Here is an 8579-nt window from a genome sequence, read left to right as displayed (position 1 = left end):
CTGTGCCACTCAGACCAGCTTGTCTGGCTCCGTGCAGCTCCAGACACGCTGCTGCCTACCTTCTGCCATTCTCCCCCGCAGAGCCCACAGCACCCCCCCGACACACACACACACACACACACACACACCCAGCACCTGCCTTCCAGATTTGAACACCTCAAAAATCAGAAGTGCTCAAGCTCAGTTTGGGCAGCTTGTACTTCATTTCTCCCAAATCAAATATACTGATCCACTGTAACTTGCTGTAGAAAAAGTAGGATAAAATTGAGCAAGAAATGCTTCCCAGTGGTTATTAGGACTGGAATTGCTATTTTCAACAGCCATTGCCTTTGTTTGTTTGTTTGTTTGTTTTTGTTTGTTTGTTTGTTTAAAAGGAAGACAGTGATATTGCATTGGGAAATTCCCCATAGAAAGAAAGAATGGAACAAAAGAATAATAAAGGCATCTCAACTTTTCCTCATTTATGGAGGACAGTCTTATAATATGCATCCAGATATCTTCCAATCACACAAGCTGAAAATTGTTCCACTTTACTGCACTTCTATAACCATGTGGGAACCAATCCTGTCTGTGTTTTTGCACATCCAAAATTCCTGCTGAATGACCTGCCCTGGGAGCGAATTACCAGTGATCCAGAGCTGCGGCGGAAGGAGGGTGCAGGTGGAGATGGGGGAGAGCCTAGGGCTGGGGTGGCAGGAAGTTGGGGGGGCACTGCTGGGGAGGAGCCCAGGGCTGGGGCAGCAGCGGGGTGGGGGGAGGGCACTGGTGGAGGGGAAAGGGGGAAGCCCAGCACTGGGGCAGCAGGGGTGCGTGTGTGGGGGAAAGCCCAGGCCTGGGGCAGCAGGCAGGTGCGGGGTGGGGGGACCCTAGGGCTGGGATGGGGGGGCAAACTTTTTTTTGCTTGGGGAGGCAAAAAACCTAGAGCCGGCCCTGACCCCTTGATTAGGGGACTGGAAGACATGACTTATGAGGAGAGGCTGAGGGAACTGGGATTGTTTAGTCTGCAGAAGAGAAAAATGAGGGGGGATTTGATTGCTGCTTTCAACTACCTGAAAGGGGGTTCCAAAGAGGATGGATCTAGACTGTTCTCAGTGGTAACAGATGACAGAACAAGGAGTAATGGTCTCAAGTTCGGTGGGGAAGTTTAGGTTGGATATTAGGGAAACTCGTTTTCACCGAGGAGGGTGGTGAAGCATTGGAATGGGTTCCCTAGGGAGGTGCTGGAATCTCTTTCTTTAGAGGTTTTTAAGGTCAGGCTTGACAAAGCCCTGGCTGGGATGATTTAGTTGGGGATTGGGTTGGACTAGATGACCTCCTGAGATACTTTGCAGCAGAGGCAGACCAAGCAGCAGGTACAATGCGGGGTCGCACCCCGGCCAGCAGATAGAATCTCATGTCCGAGATCCTGGCTCCTGTTCCTTTGCAAAGTGTGTGCTTTTGCTCCGGATTTGAGCTGTGGGCCAAGTGCCTCTAACTTCTCGTCCGGGCTCCATCCTCCATGGGCCTGGCCATCAGCAGGACTGTCTCAGGAGAGCAGCTTCCCCACCCCTGCCGCATCCCAGTCTCCGCCCAGCTGGGGAAGGAGCAGAGGCAGCCCAGAGAAAAGACTCCACGTCCCCCTGCTCCCTGTCCCCTGATCACCCCCTCCTGGGAGCCTTGCCCCAACTGCCCACCAGGACCCCACCCCCTATCTAAGCGCCACTGGTCCTTGTCCCCTGATTGCCCCCTCCCAGGACCCCTGCCCCTAACTGCCCCCCAGGAACCCCACCCCTATCTAAGCACCACTGGTCCTTGTCCCCTGATTGCCCCCTCCCGGGACCCCTGCCCCTAACTGTCCCTTGGAACCTCAGCCACTATCTTAAGCCTCCCTTCTCCTTGTCCCCAACAGCCCCCTCCTGAGACACCCCCTAACTTCCCCCCCAGGACCCCACCGCCTACCTGTCCCCTAACAAACGTCTGGGACTCCCATGCCTATCCAACCGCTGCCTGTCCCCTGACTGCAGGAGACGGCCGGAGCATCTTATTTGCATACTCACAGTGCTTTGCTGGAAGCGAAGCGAGTCCCTGGTCAAGGGACTGGTTTTGCTCCATGTGTCTCTGGTTCCCATGATCCAACTCAGGCTGTCAATCGGTTCAATTCCATTTCCTCTAAAAGCTAGCACTTCAGCAGGCTGTGAGAGTAGTCACCCTGACTTGTGGTAGCATAGGCGGCTGCCCTGGCAGAAACTCTTCTTTTCTTTTCATGTAAATCTTTTGCATTTTACTACAGATTTCTGTGGAGAGGAGCATTTATGATTTTGTACTCAATTTTTTTGAGATTTTGTTTGGGAAAGCTATTCCCTGTTGTGAGAAAAACAGAAGGATACTACCTCAACTGGTGTCAGTAGTTCAAGCTTTTCTATTAGTGTATGAAAACAACTCAGAGCTCTGAAAATGATTGTTTGGGATTTTCTGCCTCTCTCTTTTTTTTTAAACTCATCGTGTTAGTGAGATGGCTTCCTAGCTAGCAGGGGACTGTTTTGTGATGTGTATTCTGCTGGCTCTTTGGCTTCGTAAGTTTTTGGTTATCACGATTGAAGAGCAGCAAAGAAATGCCTTGTTGTTTGTGTTAAGGTTTGGTTTGTCCTAAGAGTGTATGGTTTGGAGTCATTTGTAACTCTTGGGTTAGTTATTGGCAACAGCTTATTTTTGGGCCCCTGAGTTGAAAGGCTGCTCTTGCAGATTTTAGTTTGTCATTGTTGGAAGGTCAGTCAAAGAGCTGCTTTCTTTATCTAGTCCATGACGGTTCTTACACCGCCCTCCTTAATATACCTTCCAGAAGGTGATTGCATGGTTTCCCTCATCTCCCCACAGAAGAGAAATTGTCCATCCCTTTCCTGTTGGGAAAACAGCAGTGTTTTCAAACGTTTTGCTCAGATGAGGGATAGTTCATAGGAGCAGAAGAGGAGGAAGGTTGTGGCCCTTTGAGTCAGATTCCTACCTAGCGTTTAAGGCCAAAAGGAACCAGCCGATCACCTCAGAGGGACTAAGGGGCACCAATGCCCCAAATAGCGAGGAACTGCTTTGATGCAGTTGACTGTATGTTTGAGATAGTTGCGTGGGAAGGAGAAGAAAAGAGCATCGGGGCTGCGGAATAGCGCTTGCATAGGCTTTCTTTTCCCTGGTTTGCTGTAAAAGTTAACAGTGAGAGATTGGTAGTCACAGGTCAGTGGGTGGGTTTATGGAAATTAGGAGTCTAGAGGGGAAACCAGCGAGAGGAAGGCATCTGCAAGACTTGCCTGTCTTTGAACAGAATTGTGTGTTAAGGGTTCTTGCTTTGAATCCTTCCACTGGAGTCATTTCGGGGAACTGAATCAGTCTCCCGTAGAGTTCCCTAGTTATGGTGTTTGTTGCGTGTCTGGGAACTCGTCCTGGTGAGGTAGAAATGGGTGGGCGCGGGGAGGGGTGTGCGTGGCAGACAGTCAGCATTACTTTTTGGTTCCCTGGAACTAAGATCAAAAGATAGTGTCTAATCTTCTCAGTACAATCTGTGATAAGTTTTTGATATGAGAACTGTATATTAGCTTGATTTTTGAAAGAAAAGGATTAGTTAGAACAGGAGCTTGTTTTGTCTATTCCATGCATGGATCTGGTATTGCAGTGCCTCCAAGAAAGGTGTATGTTCTTTAGAGAAGAACCTTCTGGTTAGAAAAACAGAAAAGAGTTAAACTGTGATGATCTTTCTTTCAAGCAGATTTTTTTGAAATAGCAGAAAAATCTCGTGTCTTTAGTGTTTTTGTTTCTTTATGATAAACACAAAACACTTATGCTTTCTTGGAAGTGTTTTGTGAGTCTGCAGATGTGAGAGGTTTTTCTTTGTTTTGCTAGAGAATTATTTAAGAGGCTGGACTCCTTCTTTCTGCTGTGAGTGTTTTCAACAGTATGAGGGACAATGCTTTCCAGACTCTGGGTCTGTTGGGGAGATGGTTGTTTTTTTGTTTTTGTTTTTCTTGGGGTGGGGGCTTGGTAATATTTGAGATTACGTGTACATCAACAACTGCATGAGTTACACAGACTTCTCCCTACCGGACCAACGTTCTATGTATCTTGGTTCATAAGATCGAGACAAGGCACTAGGTGTCGTGCTGCACCCGGCACACAGGGGCCCCAAGCCTGATTTTTTCCCCCCAAACCGACTGTAATCTAAATGCTAAATAATAACCCTTAACTTCTCATTATTGCCACCCTCACTATTGGAAAATCCCCAAAATCACAACAGTGACTTACAAATCATGAGAATTCTTTGTTTAAAATATGTAATGTGGGTTCTCTATCTTTCCCTTCCGGTTTTCTGAACCAGGCAAGCTAGAAACTTACCTTTCTAGTGCAGCAAGAGCCCCAGAGAGCAGGAGCCCCCGGCGCCTGGGGCTGGCAGGCAGTGGGGTTCCTCACGGTTGTGTATTCCACACTTTGATCTCACCCACCAAGCATCAAGTGTGATTTCCTCAGGCACTAGAACAGCCTTAACATGGAGTCACAGACAGCCCCCTTGGGCACCCTGACTCTAGCTTGCCACCCAGGTGTAGTAGAAGCTGCTGTAACACGCAAATTCTGTATGTCCTTTAGGGCTAACCCTAGCCAAACAGCCAGGATCCCTTGCTTATGCTTATAAGGCCTGCCGTCTCCCTGATGTCCAAGCAGCATCGGGGGTGGGGACAACAGTTTCTTCCTGACAGAGATTTTTATTCCATTTCCCCAGAGCTCAAGCTGATGGAGGCAAGTGTTGTGCAGGTGGATGTGTGAGGGGGAGCAATCAACCAGGTCTTTTGTCCACGGATGATCCACAGTGGCCTGTCTGATGTCTCGGTCAGGGCCTTCTCTTGTTGGAAAGGAGATGACATGTCGTCTGGTAAACTAGTGTTTCACACTTGGTAATGCTTCTCTCCTGACTGGTGGTGGGGTGGCAGCAAGGGGGTTTACAGCTTTAGTGCCAACGCTTATATATCACCTTACAACATGGGCTACGGCTATTATAGGTGAGAAGAATGCATGCAGCAACTCACGAGCTAGTCATAAACTCTAAACACATTTTTATGAATCTAATGCCTGTTTTAACAACAGTAACAAACAGGTGAGCAAGACTAGATTCCTGCCATGCGTTTGTCACTTTTCAGTAAGGCCTAGGGGCTTTGGCGTGAGTTGGCACGTGGTCTGCCAGTGTCAGAAGAGGATCTTCCCTCTCTTATCCCCAGGTGTCTGTACTGGGAACAGTACTGTTCAACTTATTCATAAATGATCTGGGGAAAGGGGTAAACAGTGAGGTGGCAAAATTTGCAGATGATACAAAATTGCTCAAGATAGTTAAGTCCCAGGCAGACTGCGAAGAGCCACAAAGAGATCTGACAAAACTGGGTGACGGGACAACCAAATGGCAGATGAACTTCGGTGTTGTTAAGTGCAAAGTAATGCACGTTCGAAAACATAATCCCAGCTATCCCTATAAAATGATGGGGTCTAAATTAGCTGTTACCACTCGAGAAAGAGATCTGGGAGTCGTTGTGGATAGTTCTCTGAAAACATCCGCTCAATGTGCAGTGGAGTGTTGGGAATCATTAAGAAAGGGATAGGTAAGAAGATAGAAACTATCATATCGCCTCAATATCAATCCATGGTACGCCCACATCTTGAATACTGTGTGCTGATGCAGTCGCCTCAATCTCAAAAAAGATCTATTGGAATGGGAAAGATTCCGAAAAGGACAACAAAGATGATGAGGGGATATGGACCAGCTTCCATCTAAGAAGAGATTCATAAGATTGGGACTTTTCATCTTGGTAAAGAGACGACTAAAGGGGGATACAACGGAGGTCTATAAAACCATGACCGGTGTGGAAAAAGTAAATAAGGAAGAGCTATTTACTCCTTCTCATAACACATGAACTAGGGGGTCACCCAATGAAATTAATAAGCAGCAGGTTTAAAACAAACAAAAGGAAGTATTTCTTCACGCACCACACAGTCAATCTGTGGAACTCTTTGCCAGAGGATGTAGAGTAAGTAAATAAGAAAGAAAAAAAAGCTGTGGCTCTTCGGCAGCAGCTCGACCACACTGCTTCTTCTGCAGCAGTTCAGCGGTGAGTCCTCCCTCCTTTCCTCTTTGGTAGACATTTGGCAGCAGCTCAAGGAGTAAGACAGGGAATGGGGGACCTGTCGCTGAATTTCCGCTAAAGACCCAGACGTGCTGCCCCGATACCAGACGGGCTGTCCCTTTGAATTGGCTGCTCCAGGCACCTGCTTGCCACGCTGGTGCCTGGAGCCAGCCTTGCTCCCGTGACAAGCAGGGGCTGGTGCAGAACATGGCAAGGCAGGGAGATGACATCTCTGCTAATAGCGGGGCCCTTTCACAGCAAGGGCAGCACCTCCCCGCAGTAGCACAGAGCCACCTACTCCTCCTGATTTCTCCTGACACCAGCACCACCCTTCCCGGCACCGCCTCATGGCAGCATCTGCTTCCAGACTCGCACCAGAAATGGGAAGTCTGGGCCGGGCCTGGCAGCAGCTGTCAGAAAATGGAAGCAGGAGACATGACCACTCCCGTTGTGCTGTGGGGTCTGTCCTGGCTGGTGGGAGATGGAGGCAGTGGACACTACCACTGCCATGGTGCTGTAGGGTTTTCAGGTGGGGTGCCCCCCCCGGGTTTGGCTCCAGGGGAGGTTTGGCATCTTAAGGGACTGTGGGGGGAGGCCTTGGAGGAGGTTTGAAGACCAACAGTGAAGGGGAGGTTGGACACTGGCCAGAATACCAGAGAGACAAGGCAGGTGAGGTGATACCTGTTACTGGACCAGCTTTGGAGTCACACAGGGTCTTCTTCATGCAGGGGAAAGGTGGTCAGAGCATCACAGTTCAATAGCAGGTGGAGCGCTCTGCCCTGAACACCAGACTTTCCCCTATTTCCTAGAACAGGGGGGCTGTCCCCACTGTCCTGTAAACAGCCCCACCATGTAACCCAGAGATGGCTGCATCTCACTCTTGGCTGCATCACCTCCTAACCGCGTCTCTCTCCCCCTTCGGGTGACCCTGCAGCACTCAGCAAACCTCCACAAGATCATAGGGCACTTTGAGCACTGGGCAGGCAGAGGCCAGGCACCCAGCCCTCCCTCCAGAGAATGGGACCCAGCACTCCCTGCTTTTTACAGGGATTAAAAAGGGGCAAAGGAGGGCAAATCAGAGGAGTGGGTGGCCAGGGTCTGAGCAGGGGGTGGAAATTGACTGGTCGGGGAGTCAAGCAGCTGGAGGCAGAGTTAGGAGAGGGACTGAAGGCAAAGTCAGGGAGGGGGGAAGGAACCGGAGTTAAGCCCGGAGGGAGGTGCTGCCAGAGGGTTAAACCCTGGCACAGGCAGGGGAAGAGGGGTAACAGTTATCCCAGTTGGCTGAGACTCCAGTGTTTGCAAACATGGGTGGGGGGAGCAGAGGGCTTTTTTATTTCCTCTCCCACAGGCAGCACCTCTCAGCATGTGCTTACCAGGGCTGGGCTCTTAAAGGCACAGGCATCCCACTGCCTAGACATTGCAGGTCCTCTCTGATGTAACCTACTCAGGTGCTGCAGTAGGAGACAATTCAGTGAAACTGGGCATTCCCTATACGCCTCCCCAATCAGAGGGCTGTGCACCCCGTTCCCCAAATTTCCCCAACACCCCCTCCCTCAGTGGTCAGGTAGTTACATGCAGCGTTGCCAATATTGTCATTGGTTGCAAATTTGAATGGAAATTGAAACGTTAACACACACTTTAAAAGCAGATACAACGTATGAAAACTACTTGTACCTGAGAAAGTAAAATAGGTTTGGAAAGTCTGGACAAAGCCGGGTTTCCTCACCCAGCTGTTGTGTTTGCTGACAATGTGCATGCATTGGCTTCGGCAGTGTTGGCCAACCTTAGAATTTCAAATGATGATTTGTAAGCGAGTTGTGAATGAGCTCTCCCCTGACAGCTACTGATGACTAGGGTTGGGAGGAGGCTTTGGGACCAGACTGTATTTACATGAACTCACCTACTCTGCTGAGGTATCCAGCGGACAGAGCTGGGCTGCCTCTGCTCTAGGTGCATGGAGGAGGGAAGGTGTGTGGGGCTCCAGCCTGGGACTCTTCCTCCCTCCTGCCAAGCCCTGACTATTAATCACAGCCCTGGCACTCCTTTCTTTACGTGCCATGTGGGCCAGAGGAAAAGTGTGGTGGGAAGCACAAGGGCCAATCTTGTGAACATCAGGTGCAGCAGCAAGAATCCCAACTATCAGGGTAGCAAGTTCTAGAGCCCTAACCCATTGTGGCCATCCCAGCCAAAGACCTGGCTCTAGGAGGTGTGAGTCACCCAGCAGAAGGGGAAAGATTCACTCTTACACAGCTGGAGGCAGGGAAGTTGAGCTCTGGGGCGTTACCACAAGCATCGGTAGCAAGTTTGTAGAAATTTTGGTTGTGCCCAGAACCCGCCCCCCAACTCCGCCCCCACCTGCCTAAGGCTCTGGAAGGCGATTTAGGGGGGAGGTCTGGGGTGCAGATCCTGGGCTGGGGATTAGGGTGCAGAAGGGGTGCAAGGTTCAGGCTT

The 8579-nt window shown here is 49.9% G+C and overlaps 2 non-coding genes across 2 annotated transcripts; both read left to right on the top strand.

Annotated features, from left to right (window-relative positions):
* Positions 1-2221: 2221 nt before the first annotated feature.
* LOC115643826 lies at positions 2222-2335 on the top strand. The gene has a single exon (XR_003998382.1). It is a non-coding gene; the product is annotated as a U5 spliceosomal RNA (small nuclear RNA).
* A 1131-nt stretch (positions 2336-3466) lies between these two features.
* On the top strand, positions 3467-3665 carry LOC115643828. The gene has a single exon (XR_003998384.1). It is a non-coding gene; the product is annotated as a U2 spliceosomal RNA (small nuclear RNA).
* Positions 3666-8579: the final 4914 nt, after the last annotated feature.

This window comes from Gopherus evgoodei, unplaced genomic scaffold (assembly GCF_007399415.2).
Source record: "Gopherus evgoodei ecotype Sinaloan lineage unplaced genomic scaffold, rGopEvg1_v1.p scaffold_72_arrow_ctg1, whole genome shotgun sequence".
NCBI classification, from domain to species: domain Eukaryota; kingdom Metazoa; phylum Chordata; order Testudines; family Testudinidae; genus Gopherus; species Gopherus evgoodei.
This window is presented reverse-complemented; position numbering and strand designations above follow the sequence as displayed.